Consider the following 15,125-nt stretch of genomic DNA (forward strand, 5'->3'; position numbering starts at 1 on the left):
GACTCTCTTCATCCTCAAAACTGAAGTGATACAGTTGACAGAAACTGAACCACAGCTGCTCCCAAAGCAACTGGACCAAGTCTCATGATGTAATATCTTAGATCCCATCTGGTGGGGATAAAAATAGCCTCTTTAAATGATCCATTGCAATATTAGTATTGTAAAACATATATGGGAGCATTTGAAAACATATGTTTTTGATTTATGATAAATACAAAGTCCCGTAATCAACATGGCAAGGTAGGTTTTATTTTACTTTGATGTAGAATTTTTCTACCTGGAAGATTTTTCCCCTGCTTAAACCGCCAGGCTTAAAGGTTCAACAAGAAAGGAGACTGAAGCTTTCTCCCTCCCAAAACAGCACTGCAGCCTCAAAGTTTGCTGTAAAATAATTACCTCAAAAAATATTCAGTGATACGTGCTAAATCCAATGCCTTCAATGAGTTACATTTCTACAGAACAAGTGGACCTTAGTGAAAGTTTCTATCATAAAGGAAAACAGCCTTTAAATCAACTAATTATAAGTCTGAGAAGACATTCAGGAAGTGTAACTTTCACAGTGGCTTGAAAATATGCTCAAAATTTAAATATTTGAAAGCATAATATATGAGTATATACATTGTAATCTACGTTTCTTTTTAACTGTAAGATATGCTTTTGCAAGAACAATGACATTCTGAGGTATACAACTTAAACCTTGCAGAGTCTGTTTCCACAAACCAGATAAGAGCATGGGATTTCTGCAGTGTAGACCCATACATAGACTCCAAAGCTGGAAACAGAACCACCTCTTACTGTGCTAGTTACTTACTGTACAGTGTACAGAGGTACAGCCCCTGATACAAAGGGTGTAAGATTAAAAACAATTTAAAAAATAGAGAAAAAGAGATGATAGAATGTTGGAGCACACATATCCCATTCTTGTGAGCACTGGAGTGTTTTCAGAGAGGGTTTTCTGTTTCAATTAAAAATGAAAAGTTTACACAACTGTGAAAAGTGATGTTCCTGTGGCATAAGAAGAAAGAGGATCATTTCTGAAAATAACGGAAGAAGGAGGGACAACGAGAGTCTGGTGGGACACAACAGTCTTGCCAGGAAAGCTGATATTAGTTCTTCAATGCATGTTAATAACACGGGGTTTGAAAAGCCTCCCTTTCAGGTAAAGCAAATTCCCCACACAACTGTGGAATTTCATTAGCCCTTGAAGCTTATTCTATGTCACTCTCACCCTATCTTCTTGAAATGATATAATATATCTCTTAATTTTACATTATCTCGATTATGAACTATAGTTGTTAACAGTTGTTTTCTCTTTCACATATCACTGTCTCTGTTTTAACAGAACTGTTCCTTGTTGTTCTATGTTTGGTTTTATGTCACCTTTCATAGAGCTCCCTTTGCTTTATCCATTTCCAAACCTCAATTTATTAAATTTCCCTAAAAATCTCCTAAAACATTAAAGCAATAGCATCAAACACTAACTTTCAATGGAGTTGGGCCAGATAGTAATCATATACATCTGTCAGTAATAAGGAGACATAGCTTTAGGCAAAAAATTTAACACTGACCTCATTTGAAGAACTTGAAATGTCTGAAATAAATTTGAACTCTGCATACAGTTATGTACTTAATAGTATTTGATATGGCCCAAGAGTAAAAAAAAAGTTCAAGATGGGGAACTAGGCTATACTGACACGTCTTCCAGTGCCTTCCTGTGTAACCTGTCTTCCTATGTTTAACAAATCTGAAAAATTTCAGTAAGTCAGATGCCCCAAAATATTTGCTTAATGAGGAATGTTATTTCCCATTTGCTGAGATCACTTTATGAGGACCATAACTACATATGAAGAAGCCCACATTTCAGCAGTGGAAATGATCAGAAAATAATTATACCATTATTGTGTGTTTTTCTCAAAACATGAGGAAAACCAGCAGTTCCCTGTGTTAGGTAAACTGTCATGTCATAAAATGTCTGAAGCTGGTACACTGGAAAGTATGCACTCTTCACTTAGAAGATAGAACATGTGATCTTGTAAAATAATAACAGAGATGTAAGTGTATTTGTAAGACTTGTTTAGAAACCCACAGACACACTGTCATGAAAGTGTGACTTATTTATTTTTTACTTACAACAACAGCTTTGTGAGACAAAAGGAGAACAAAGCCATCATGTCAAACAATGTTTGTAGTCAGACCTTGTGAAAGACTGGAATGGAACTTTCAGTTATTTTCATTTAACCTGGATGTCTGCAACTGCAGTTCTTTTACACTTGAAATTTTTTTCCATGCAGCATATGAAGTTATTGTATTTCAACCTTTTTTATAATGAATACTCTGATGTACATGAAAGAATATTAATTATGCTGACAAACCACTGATTATTCATGAAAGAAAAAATGTGAAGACAGGTACAATGGAAGCTCATATATACATTGAAATATTTCTAACCTGGTCAAGTCTTACATTTCTGGGTAGAAGAAGCACAAAATTTAGTAAATTTCTTATAACTGTAACACAAAAAAAGAAGTGAACCATATGCTACAACAAAATAAGGATCAGTGCCTGTTAATTATTTCCAAAATCATCTTCTTTTCCAAAAAAAAGAAACCATAACTTTTAAAAATCATTTTCAAGAAGAAAAATATACTGATAGACAGTCAAAACTGTCAGTATTCTTTGAATATTCCCCCAAAACCTCAGGTCTTTTTCTCCTATGTTAATGGTTTTGCAAGAAAGAGAACTAGTATTTCTCACTGGAAAAGCTAATGGAATCAGTAACAAACCGGAGCTAACCAACATTTCCCTGAATTGTTATTTTTCTTTTTTTTTTCTTTTTTTTTTTAATTTGAGGGAGGGGTAGGGTGGAGTGCATAGTGGGGTGGGGTGGAGAGGAGGAGTGGAGCAGGGCAGAGGCTTGAGAGGTGTATTTCCATATTGAATAGCTGAGTTTTTAACGCATGATATAGAGATGTGAATTGTATATACAACAGTGGATGATAACCATTTAATGACAATAAACAGTATTGGCTAAAAAAAAAAGAAGTGCAATTAATTCACACTTTCATAAACTGCCTAGGACTTATACATTTATCTAAGCCATGAAGATTTGAAATCACTTAACTTTCTACTGATCATTTCTTCCTGTTATGACAGACTTTTAAACACAATATGTTAACTTTTGTAGATAACAGAGAGAACACTGACATGTTTAATACAACAGATCTTAATTTGGTCCTTTACAATATTAAAAAGTTTGGGCTCTTTACAAGATCCATAATTATATCCCTTGACAGCATAGCTATCAAGTGTGGACTTGACTGAGACTATCCAACTCAGTTCAATTTAGATATTTGAGGGTGGATATGCCATAAGTACATAGATAGCTAACTCCTGGCTATGTAAGAATCTCTGATGCTTTCTTATTACTCATTTAATCTTTCAAGACAGCCTTTCTCATCTACTCTCTTTTTTCTTTCCAGATAAAGATCTTCAAGTATCAATCTATTTCTTTTGATATGTCTCACTTTCAATCACCCCATGAAAAAATACATCCTCTTTCTCTTCAATCAAACACTAGTCTCCCCCCTAACAACCAATTTAATATTCTGGCCACTCGTATTGAAACAGCACCCCTACTCACCCTTTTCCCCCCACAAACCAGAACTGCTAATCCTGAGAAAGCAACTATCCAAATCCCACCAGCCTCCGAGAAGATAACATTCTAGATGCCAGTCACAGTCCTCAGCCTGATGGTAGCCTGGAAAGCTGCATATTCTTGACTCACATTTCAAAAAGCCCTTTCTATCTCGTTTTAATGCCATGAGATTTTGAAGCCTTGCATCTACGAGTTCCAGCTGGTGCAGGAATGACGCTCCTTATTCAGAATTAAGTTTTACCATAATGTACTTTTGCTTTCCAGCTGCTGTGATTCCTCATATACATGTATAAAGGGGAAAAGTGTGCTTGCCTTTCCTCCTGCCTTCTCACAGTCCTGCATGCTTCTAACAGTTGTTTGGGGGGAGTGTGTTTCTGTTTTGGTTTTTTTTAGGGGGTTTTTTTTGGGTTTTTTTTTTTTTTTTTTTTTTTGGGGGTTTTTTTTGGGTTTTTTTTTTTTTTTTTTTTTTTAGGGGTTTTTTTTGGGTTGGTTTTTTTTTTTTTTTTTTTTTTTAAGCTTCGGAGAACTACCGGATCGGAAATAACTGCAGCCATTCATAACATGCTGCTTAAAATTCGAATTCCTCCAGAGAGGCGTTCCAGGCTGGGACACTCGCCTCTGCCCCCAGCCCTCTCCTGCCGGGCGGCGCGGGCTCCCTTGCTGCAGTGCAGGCTGGCAGTTCACTCCACTCGAACTTTCAATGCAGAAATTCGGCACGATGCAGTCAGACAGACAAAGCAGCACTTACCTTAATTGAAATCTTTTCTCTGGTAATGCTGGAGCATCAGTCCAATCAACAGTGATCTGAGGGGGAATCCTAAGTTTCAATCAACACCCTCCGGATAGCTGCATGCTGCTCTGCCTTTTTTTCGTTGAACTCCTCACTGTCTAGAGGAGAGAGAGAGAGAGATCAGCTGAAATCCTCAGAGGCTGCTAGGGAGTGAGAGAAGAGGCACCAAAGCAATGTTTCTTAACAGGCGATTCTCAGCAAGCGTGCTCAGGTCTGGAAGATCCTGTAACTGCTGTGATAGGCTCCTGTCATGTCCCCTGAGCCGTGAGATGATCATTGACCTGATTAGCTCTGAACACTCCCTACATGCAGAGAAAGCGCTGAGAGGATTGGCGGGTCGCGAGGGAATTGGGAAAGGCACCAGGGCCGCTTGGGAATCTTCATTCTTCCAGACTAATGGATGTGCTGCAGCTGAGGCTGTAATTTGCGAGGAGGTTATGCACAATGTTAACCATCTGAGGACTTAAACAAATGTGCTTTTGCATGCTGTTTCTCAAGGTGCACCGGCATTCAACGGAGGGTAAAGCTGAGTAATTAGAGGCTGATGTAGCCGTTCTGTCATACAAGGCTCACTGTATGAGATATCCTGTAAGCTGAGAGATAAAGTGGATTCATACATTTGTCTCTGACCCCGGAGACAATAGCAGTTAATGGGTAGAATAAGTGAAATTAGCATGGTGGGCTCATGTTGGCCCCCAGATGGCAATCAATCACCATGGAAAGAAAAAGAAGAGAACAACAAAACCCAAACAGACTAGAATTATTTAACAAGTGTATGTATGTGGCAATTAAATAAAATGTAGAAAAAGAATGCCAAACTAGTACAGAAAGGACTCCTCAAAATGGGGGTAAAATCAGTAGCAAAGCACAACAACACAGCACACAAGTTCTTCCCTCTTTTACAGCAGAGGGGGAAAACCAACCAGAAATGCATTTAAAGAATCTAGCTTGCTTTTCACTTATACTGGTACAAATAAATCTATTAAAGATGATAGTTTAAATTTAGATGGGAAAAGAAAAAGCAGAGTGAAAGAAGAGTGAGGTGTATTCATTATTTTTGTTTCAAGGGTATTAGAGAAACTAGACTCTTGTGTACCAAGTATTCAGGCTTACATGGTAAAAGTGTGTCACCTTTTATGAATGTCCTCATCTTTTTTTCCTGTTCTTGGATGACAATATGGCACTAGCCAGTTAACTCAATTTTCCGTTCGTATTTATCTATGGAAATACCAACTCTAACATATTTAGAAATGCTGATCTGAAGCACCAATACAAAAGGGAAAATGGATATTTTGGTAGCAACTAAAGAAGAAGATTTGGAACCTATAGTAGCATTGCTAGTTCATATGTAGTTAGCATAAGTTACTCTATGAGTGCTGAAACAAAGCTAATTTTAAACATATACTAGAATTCTTAATCACTTTATTTTTCGTCAGGTTTTATACATTTTTCAGGTAAATTTATGTAATTGTATTTTAGTTAATTTAAGCAGTCAAGAAAGCAAATTTTGAGTTGTTAAGCAAACGGCAAAGAAAATGCATTACATATTTACTTTCTGAAGACATTCACTTCAGAAATCTCGTTAATACAGAGAAAAGAGTATCGTGTGATTTAGATCACTCAGAAGTAACCATGAAGGTTTGAGTCTCCAATTTATTTAGCAAGACAGGAGACAATGATTTCTCACCCTAACTGTAATACCTAAGAAACAATAATCTAAGTGCCATAATTCTACATGCCCCAATTTCCCACTACACAATCAGTAGTAAGAGATCAATTTTTCTCCCCTAGCAGTGGTAACCATATAATTTTCAGGATCCTCCTCTAGAAATGCCTCTCTCTTCCACAGATCAAAAGCTCCTCTATGTGCAGAATCTGGATAATAAGATTGTCTTTGGCAATATTTCATATTCAGACAGTAAATCTTTTACAACACAGGTTATCTTTTAGTGTGATTTATTGAATATCTATCAGCCAGGGATTCACATTTGCCCTGGGACTAATGGTAAGAAACTAATAATTAATCAAATAATTAATTAAATAAGAAGGCTTTTACACACTTTAATATGAAGCATAAACACAATCTTGATCTTGACTAAAGTGTTTCATGTGTCAAGACTACAGTGATTTGCTGCTACAACCCTCACTGAAAAACAAGCTGCTTTCCTTACCCATGTTCGTACCAGGGAATGGGTGGCAAGTCATCCCAACACTTACAATCTCAGATGTTCTGACACGGCATCCTTCGTGAAACATGTAATCCACAGATACCCATTGTATCATTTATGATTTCAAATACCAGGAAAGAAATTAAATATGAAAAAGATCTTATTAAGACTATTTATTTGCCATTCTTGTAAGCCTCCAATTTCAGCTTTCTTGCTGTTTTATTTAGTTGAATCTCAACTCTCACCAGTCCTGGAATTTTCAGCACTTCTATTAAACTGATGTTCTACAGCCTATGAGATCTGCATATCAGGAATACTTTTCCTGTTACCATCTCCTTTTCAAATATATTTCAGTAATTTTATACTAAAAGTTTCACTTTAATAATATAAAAGGTAATCTTTCACACTTAATGTTCTGATTTTCTTTTTAAGGTTTAAAAGTCAACATTCATTAGAAGTTCATACTGTGTGACTGAATTATTTTAATTGTTTCTCACCACAAATAAAAGTCTGTAAAAGAAAACAGCAGATCCAGAGGAGGGACTGAAGCATGAAGGAAAAAAATTTGAAGTGACAACATGATTTAAGTTTGTGCAGAAACAGCTGGGACTTACTGTACTATTAGACAATTGTGTAAGACATTGGCATTTTAAATGTAGTGTTAACAAAAGGAAACAATAATTTGAATCACTCATAAATCTTGTTACAGTCTAAATAACTGAAGAAAAGTCTATTGTTTTGGGTCCTGTTCCTAACCCTCAATGTAACTTAAAATTTTGAATACAATTCCTATCAGTCATCTCAATAAATGGACAAGAGTTTGTTCTGCACAAGGAGATCAGTAAAGTAATGTCTTCAATAGGGGATCATATAATTACATATATGGATAAAAAAAATTAGAGACCCTTCTTGGCACATCATTCTTATTCAAAAGAGTCAATATATTAAACAAGCAACCTTTTGAATTCACTGCCCCAAGCCATGGCTACAGAAAGAATTAATATGTACGCGTGTGATAGTATTTTAAAATCATAACAGAATTTAAAATGTATACACGAGAAAAATTTCTTTGTTCAGTATTGTCCCTCAAAGAGAAGTAAAAACATGACCTCATGGACAAGATACTAATCATGGGGAAACAATCCCTGACCAACTAACATAATTGTATAATCCATTGTATTTTTACTGTCAAGGTCATTAGTTACTGATGTTTAACTAGTAATTTTTTAAAAGATTAATAACATTTTTAGAAAGAGTTATATTTCCCAAACTGGTCATTTGAATAGACTGAATGCCAAAATAAATTCAGAAAATTATAGTAGTGTTAGTTTCTTAATATTCTCATAAAGATCTTTGATTCAGAGACACTACAGCACAATACTTCACCATGCATCTATGGAAATTCAATACAGAATAAAAGGTCATAGATGAACAGTAAAAAAAGTAATGAATTCAACCATATGCCTATATAGTCACAATTTTCTGCTGGTCTAAATTACACATACAGTCAGGTACATCAGCTTTGTTGATGCTAAGAAACAGAAAGAACTAGAAGTGAATTGCATCTACACCCATAGCTTCAATATAGAGAATTATTCTTTTTCTACAGTTAAAGAGATCCTTTGGTGTTAAAAAGATACTACACAAGATGTACTGAGAGTACCAATTTGCTCAATAATTTCTTTTTCTCTAATAAGTAATTCATTTTAGCTGGAAAAATAGTAAGTACAAATAAGGTGTGTGAATAGTCTAGGATAGCAGCAAAGCCAGGAGAATAAAAGACTTCATAGAAGAGATGGACTAAAACCATATTAATCTTTCATCTGTACAGATAAAAACACACAAATAATAAACCACTTAAAGACATTAAAAATGCTTTGAAAAAAACCCCACATTTGGACCATTTGAACTTTCACAACCACGTATTTTCTGCATTTTGGCAACCATTTTTTCCCTATGGCATCTGTGAACGAGTCTAGTTAACTCTTAGTAGTGCCTGACAATTCTCATGCACTTTAGCACTGAAATTTTACTCTCATCCTCATTAATTTCAAAAGCACAAGCTGAGCAGATGCAACTCCAAATTCTCATCTGGCTTACATCAGCATAGCTGCATTGATTTAAGTAGAACTGTACAGCAGATTTATTATTAGTGAGATCTCATGTAAAAGCAGTGCAATTTCTCATCAGTGAATACTACAGCAAATCTCAAAGACCAACCTTATTTCCAAACTTTCTGGCCACAGTGAATACAGACAACACAGGAAACTTCTTTGAATCTAGAGTTTAATCTCGAACATTCAGTGCTTTAGTACAGCACCTTATTCCACAGGTTCTTGATGTTAAGGTAAAGATGTGATCTGAATGGAAGGAGACAGCTAAATCCCAGTCATACTCAGTAGAAAACTGCTGACTTCATCAGGCTTCTCCTTTTGGTACCACTAGGGGCTCAGAAAAAATCTAAGTGTTTTTCTTATCTGAGCACTGTTCTCACTCCCAGTTTAGCAGTAATAATCAGTAGCATGCTTTTTACTTAGGCCAGACTTCGAAATATTAAGGAAAGTAGCACAGGATAGTTCTGTTAGACATTTTGGATTATGTTATGCAAAGTGCAGTTTGAATTTCATTGTACGCTTTTATTAAGTTAGCCTTGTATACTGAGACATTTCAATGTTAGTGATTTCTGTTTCCTTGGAGGAATTCCCACAATGTTTGAGATATTTAGGAAGCACAAGTAACCCTGGATTTAAGTAAACATCCACCTGGATTTAAGTAAAGGTCCACAAAATGCCTAAACAAATGAAAGCAGGTGGTGACTAAATACTCTACAATTCAGTCCTGGAAGATTTTTAAGAACATTATGCTTTGCAAGAGTAGGGAACTTAGAGGTAGAGAGGATACAGAGCCCTGTAAGTGAAAGGAAACACAGAGGGACAATGTTTTTAAGGATATATTCAGATCTAGTAGAGAGAAAAAAAAATAAAGGTAGAAAAAAGATGTGAGATGGAAACAGGCCACCGCTGTTTTGATTATGCCTCTTCAGTTTTGTTACCATCTGAGAAAAACATAGAGTTCATGTTCAAGCACCAAGTAAATTATTGTTGTCCATAATTATAAAAAAGGAAACAGAATGGACAATTATTTGAATATTATACGTGCTCACAATACTATTTATTCAGATATATATTATAAAGGCACTTCATTTAAGACATGGAATCCAAATTCTGTTCAGTCTGTTTGATATGTCTTTCTGTATGAATTGAGAACCTCAGGACTACTAGAATGCACTCTACAGGACAAAGAAAACTTTGTATTTGAAGGTAGTTTTTCTCTGCTGAAAATTTCTGTCAGCAATACACCTATGCAGTTCAGCTGGAAAAGTTAAACAGCTGTAACCAAGGGCATGCTTTTGCAGCAACGTGTGATGTGCAGTTTCTGATTTGAGTCTCCTTTTTGTTGGGGGCTGTAGACCTCCTTTAGGCATAACAGTAAAAGTAGGAGCGCCCTGCAAGTTGCACCACAATAGCAATGTGGGAGACAGAATTACTCAGGGACATCCTTTCTAAAGTACAATTCCTCCCTCACATCCTTCTTGTTCAGGTGAAGGGAACAGTGTGATTTGTGGTATGATCTGTCTCAGCAGCAATTTACAACTTCCCAGTAAAATCTCTCTGCTCACTCCCTTTTGCCATCAACTTGTTTTAGCATGCAGGGACAGGGGAGAGAGGATAGTGCAGAAAGTCATGTGCAGGGGTGCAGTGTACTGCTTGTAACCACATAAATATCTCACACCCATCCATTAGCCTCCATGTTCCTGTCTCTGTGCATAAGGAGGGGTTGCTTGTCCCCTCAAAGGAGACAAAACTGAACTGCAATTTAGTCTCGGGATTCTCCCTGGCATTTTTATAGCTGAAGCCTGTCTGCTACTTACTCAGACTAACACTATAAATCTAACACACTTTAAGGACCACATTTTCAGTGTCATAAAACATCATATCTGTCCATTTTTCAGGGGAACCACAGGGCTTTTATAATACCTAGAGAAAATCAGATCTTAGGAAGTGACAACATCTCTGCCTAAGCTTGTTCAGATGTTATTGGTTTCTGGAAAAGCTCAGAAAAATATGGTAACTTATATAAACATTAACTAAAATGAACTTTCCCGCAATCCTAACTTGCATTTGTCTGATTAGATTTTAGTCTTCTAACTATGGGGAATTTGGTTTTGTTTCTTTTTTTTTTTTAATTGTTCTGGTTTGTTTTTACTTTTAATTTCAGCCTTGACTGTTTTTTCTTATATGCTGCTGCTTTTCTTTTTTTCAGTTTGTCCAGTCTAGAGTAATTTTTTAATCTGTTTTTTTTTTCAGATTCTTTCTTAAATATCTGCTTTTTCTCTTCAGATTATTTTCACGTACTTGTTCTCTAGGCATAGAAATCATCCTGTTTCTTACCTTAATCTTCTCTCTTTCCACTTACTCATTCCTTAATGTTTCTTCTTACACAATTCCACTACAAGCACTTTCTAGCTTTCTTCTCCGATAATTATTTTCCTGATCTCTTTTTATATTCCTCCTTCCTTGTTTTCTTGCTCTCTTTTTTTGTCAGTGTTAGAATGGATAAGTATAGAGGGAAAAAACAGGCAGAATAATAGCTGCATTTTTTCCATATACACATAAAAAAATCATATGCATGAAAGGGAATCAAGTGCTAACAAAATTGCTTTTAGTATCACATTTCCTCAACTTCTGTTCAGGAGGAGCTGGAAATGCTGTAAAGAAGCACAACTGGAAATGTTTAAATTCCTCCTTATCTCTCATTCTTCATAGTCTGAAGCAAGTTTTCTCTCACACAACAGACACCAGCCCATTGTCTGTAAAGGACAACTTCCAAGAAGGCTGGACTATGATATAGAGAGTGCCTGTGGCACTATTATGCCAAGCCCTGAAAGAATAGGCTGATGGGAATAGCAGCCAGTAAGACAAGCTCTCATTCCGGATCAGCACTCTCCCTTCACATGGACCATGCTGGTGAGCACTTAGGTTAGGTTTTGCTGTGGGAATACTTGAACTACACCACACCAAGGTGACAGTGAACAAGAGGGTAAAGCAGTCCCTCACCCCAGGTTCTTCAGAGCCTATCAGGCTTGTAAGTTACTTAGTTCCTTCCATGTGCCTAATGGCAAGACTATTACTCCTGAAAGCACTGTACTGCATCCAAGTGTCTAATAAGTTAAGTGGCTTTCATGACATAAAGAAGCTGAAGTGTGTAATGTATATAGATCTTATTTTTAGATACCAAGGAACATAAAGATTTCGATCTTGTACAAAGACGCTGACACCGATTAGCAGCTGTAAAGTTTTCTTACTGTTCATACCACTCACATGATTAACCCTTCTAACACCCTCCTAGCACAGACAGCATGCTATATACTGCTCCCCCATTAGTTTGCTTATCTACAGTCAAAATTCAGAACAAAAATACAGCTTCCTTTTGTAGACCTGCATGCTATTCCTCATTTGCCTGCTTTTGATTGTATCTCGCAATTCGAAAACATCAGTCTCATGAGCCTTTGTGATTATAAGGTTTCCTAAGGTTTACCTTATAGATGATCAGTAGAAAAAAAAAGAATGAAGAGGCAATAATATACAAAGATATCGTCTTAATTTGTCCATCCTGTAGTCATTATTTCCAATTGGATCTATCAATGCCAACATTTTAGAAGATCAGAAGACACAGAATCAGATCACAATATGAAATGTGACATTCTGCTCTAGCCAGCAGGAAACTGAAGGGGGCAGGAGGAGAATGGAGAAAAAACCAGCCGCCTTAGCTTAGGCAGCCCAAGAAAAAGCCATGTTTCAGCTGCAGCCTCTTCACTCAGGAAAACAGAGGCAATGGTCTGTCATCATAAACTTGGGCATTGTATCCTGCAAAAGCAATTAAGCAGTGGCATCTTAAACTCTATTTCACTGCAGCTTGCTGCCAAAAACCAGTGCAGAGAATGCTGAAACTGTTTCTTTAATACAATCTTGCTCTGGAAACATATTGGAAGAGAACATGCTTCCACAAAGGACAGCCACCTGTTATCTCTTTTGAAAATGATATGGTTTGAGACAGTGGCTAAGTAATAAAATTTGGCCTCCACTGGTTAAACTGAATAGAATTCTCTAGCCACATAAGACAGATTAATCATATCATACATAAAAAAAAAATGTTCAGCTTAATAATTGTATCTTTTCTGGACAGGAAGTATCATTATGTGACCATACTCATTTTGAGCCATTAGCCTCTCTTTCCCCATTTTCTGAATATGGAGGAATGAAAGATGGCTTAATTATAGCAGTAAGAAATTACCTGCTTTTGGTGGGAGGTGGAGAAGATGGTGTTATACTCACAATGCAAAGCTGAAACTGTAGGATATTACCTTAAAATACTTATTCTCAGTTACTGTCTCAGTTCTATCTGCATCTGCAGTAAGTAACATGTTTAAAACACACTCACATATATGGAGTGAGATTAGAAGAATGTGGCAGCTGGAAGGTAACAGGCCCTGCTGCCTAAATACAGTTGCGTTTTCTCTCATGGTTGCAGACTGGAGTTTGTGATTGATGTGAAAATGTGTAATATTAAATGTATAGTATTACAAATAGTGGATAAAAAATGCAAACATTACATATTAATTCATGTTAATTTGTCTCTTTACTAGCATAGCCAACTAGCCTGTGTTCATCTGTCTCCAGAACCATCTATACTGATTATTAATCAGAGTTTGCCAAAATCTTGTATCTTTTTTTTCCCCTATTCATGAAGGCACTTCTGAGAATAATAATTACACTACTTAGCCTTTATCTAGTGCTTCTCATCTTTCAAGTGCTTTACAAATATTAATTCACTAATTAATCTTCCCAAAAACACAGATTACTCCCATTTTACAGATGGAGAAGCATTAGCAGAGAGGGCAAGTGACCTGCCTGAGGCCATGGATAGTAGAGAAAGGGGAAAGGACTAAGAGGAAGGATGCTTATAACTAGAAAGAAATGGAGGCAGATGGGACAATTATGGTGATTGTTCAGCAAATAATCATGAGATTCCAGTGAAGAATTTTATATATCACCGGAGGGCAGGCAGTGCTAGCCCTACCATGTGTTATACAGCCACTCAGTATGCCAAAGGATTCACAAATAAAAAAATGAAACTGAGAAATAAAACACATGGCACTTTCACCATTTTTTAAAACCAAAACACAGTCTGTTCTAAGATACTGGCAAAAATCTTAAAAGTAATCATAAGCACAAAACTAGTGTCAGGAAACTAGAAAATTCTAATTTTTTTGATATCTCATTTGATCTGTAGTCAAAATTGAATCAATGAAATGAAAAGACTGCCCAATACTAGGCATAAATTCATTTACAATTTCTATTCTTGATTCATTTTACATCTGGGGAGACTGATAAAAAGCATATTGTCTATAAGACTAGATCTAGATCACACATATAGTTCAAACAGTATGTAAAAAAATAGCCAAATAAACTTCCCTCTTAAACCTTGCCTTTCTGCTCTCCAAATAGTCTCTGTTTAATCACACTTTTTTTCTTCATTTTGGTTTGGTTTTTGCTTTGTTTTACAACAAAACCTTTTTTTTAAATTCAGATCCCCCAAATGATTGCAGAAAAACAGATACTTGTACATTAGGACTATGGGAGAACATGGGATAATACTACTGTATGATACTGCTGGCAGGGAGACTTTCATTAAGGCTGTAAGAGATATATCATTGCCTGGAATTTAGAACAGCAACTGGGGATGAAACATATCCAAGCTAAATCCATGAGGTGAATGACCTAAGAGCAAAAATCATTCCCTATGTCACAACTGATACAAACATGGGGATTGGTTTTGGATTGTGGTAGAATCCTAACAAGTATAGTACACATAACTACCCAAATCCAAAGCTCCAAATGATTACACAAATATTCAAAGTACTTTATGCTCCATGCAGGCTGAGAAGAAAGTAAAAAAGCAGTGAAAGCTGTACAAAATCTGCCAGATATACAAACAATTGAGTCAAATTAAGATCGCTTTTTCCCGTCTTTGAGAAGTTTTTTTTTCTGCCTTACTGATGTGGTAGATATTCCAGTTATACTTTATGCAGACATTGATATTTTGTATACACTACTGTGGTGTGCTGACCAGTGATGACAGAATAAAGGTGGTAAACAACCCAAGAGTACAGAAAGCAAAGAGAATGAAGAGGAGAGAAAAGGAATGCAAAAAAAACCTCTCATAATTTCAAACATCATAGCAAGATATGTGCTGTAATGCTCAGTGCAGTACTAAAAGGGGAGGTCCCAGTCCTGTACCCTGTGCATTTTTCTCTCAAATTATCCCTTTGCCTGGAGATGCCCTTAAAATCAAATTTATTTACCTACAGAATAGCTAGACCTCTTCAGAGGTCTATCTTACAGCTTGGGAAGCAGATAACTTTCCAAGACACAGAATAGGTGTATCTATG

The 15,125-nt window shown here is 36.3% G+C and overlaps 1 protein-coding gene across 1 annotated transcript in view; it reads right to left on the reverse strand.

Moving 5' to 3' along the window:
* Positions 1 to 15,125, reverse strand: part of CDH12 (cadherin 12) — a 529,677-nt gene that overhangs the window by 215,446 nt on the left and 299,106 nt on the right. Inside the window, exon 3 of the mRNA XM_017809416.1 lies at positions 4,404 to 4,543. The gene's annotated coding sequence lies outside the window, so the exon portion shown is untranslated. The remainder of the gene's footprint in view (positions 1 to 4,403; positions 4,544 to 15,125) is intronic.

This window comes from Lepidothrix coronata, unplaced genomic scaffold, assembly GCF_001604755.1.
Source record: "Lepidothrix coronata isolate B3197 unplaced genomic scaffold, Lepidothrix_coronata-1.0 Scaffold26, whole genome shotgun sequence".
Classification (NCBI taxonomy): domain Eukaryota; kingdom Metazoa; phylum Chordata; class Aves; order Passeriformes; family Pipridae; genus Lepidothrix; species Lepidothrix coronata.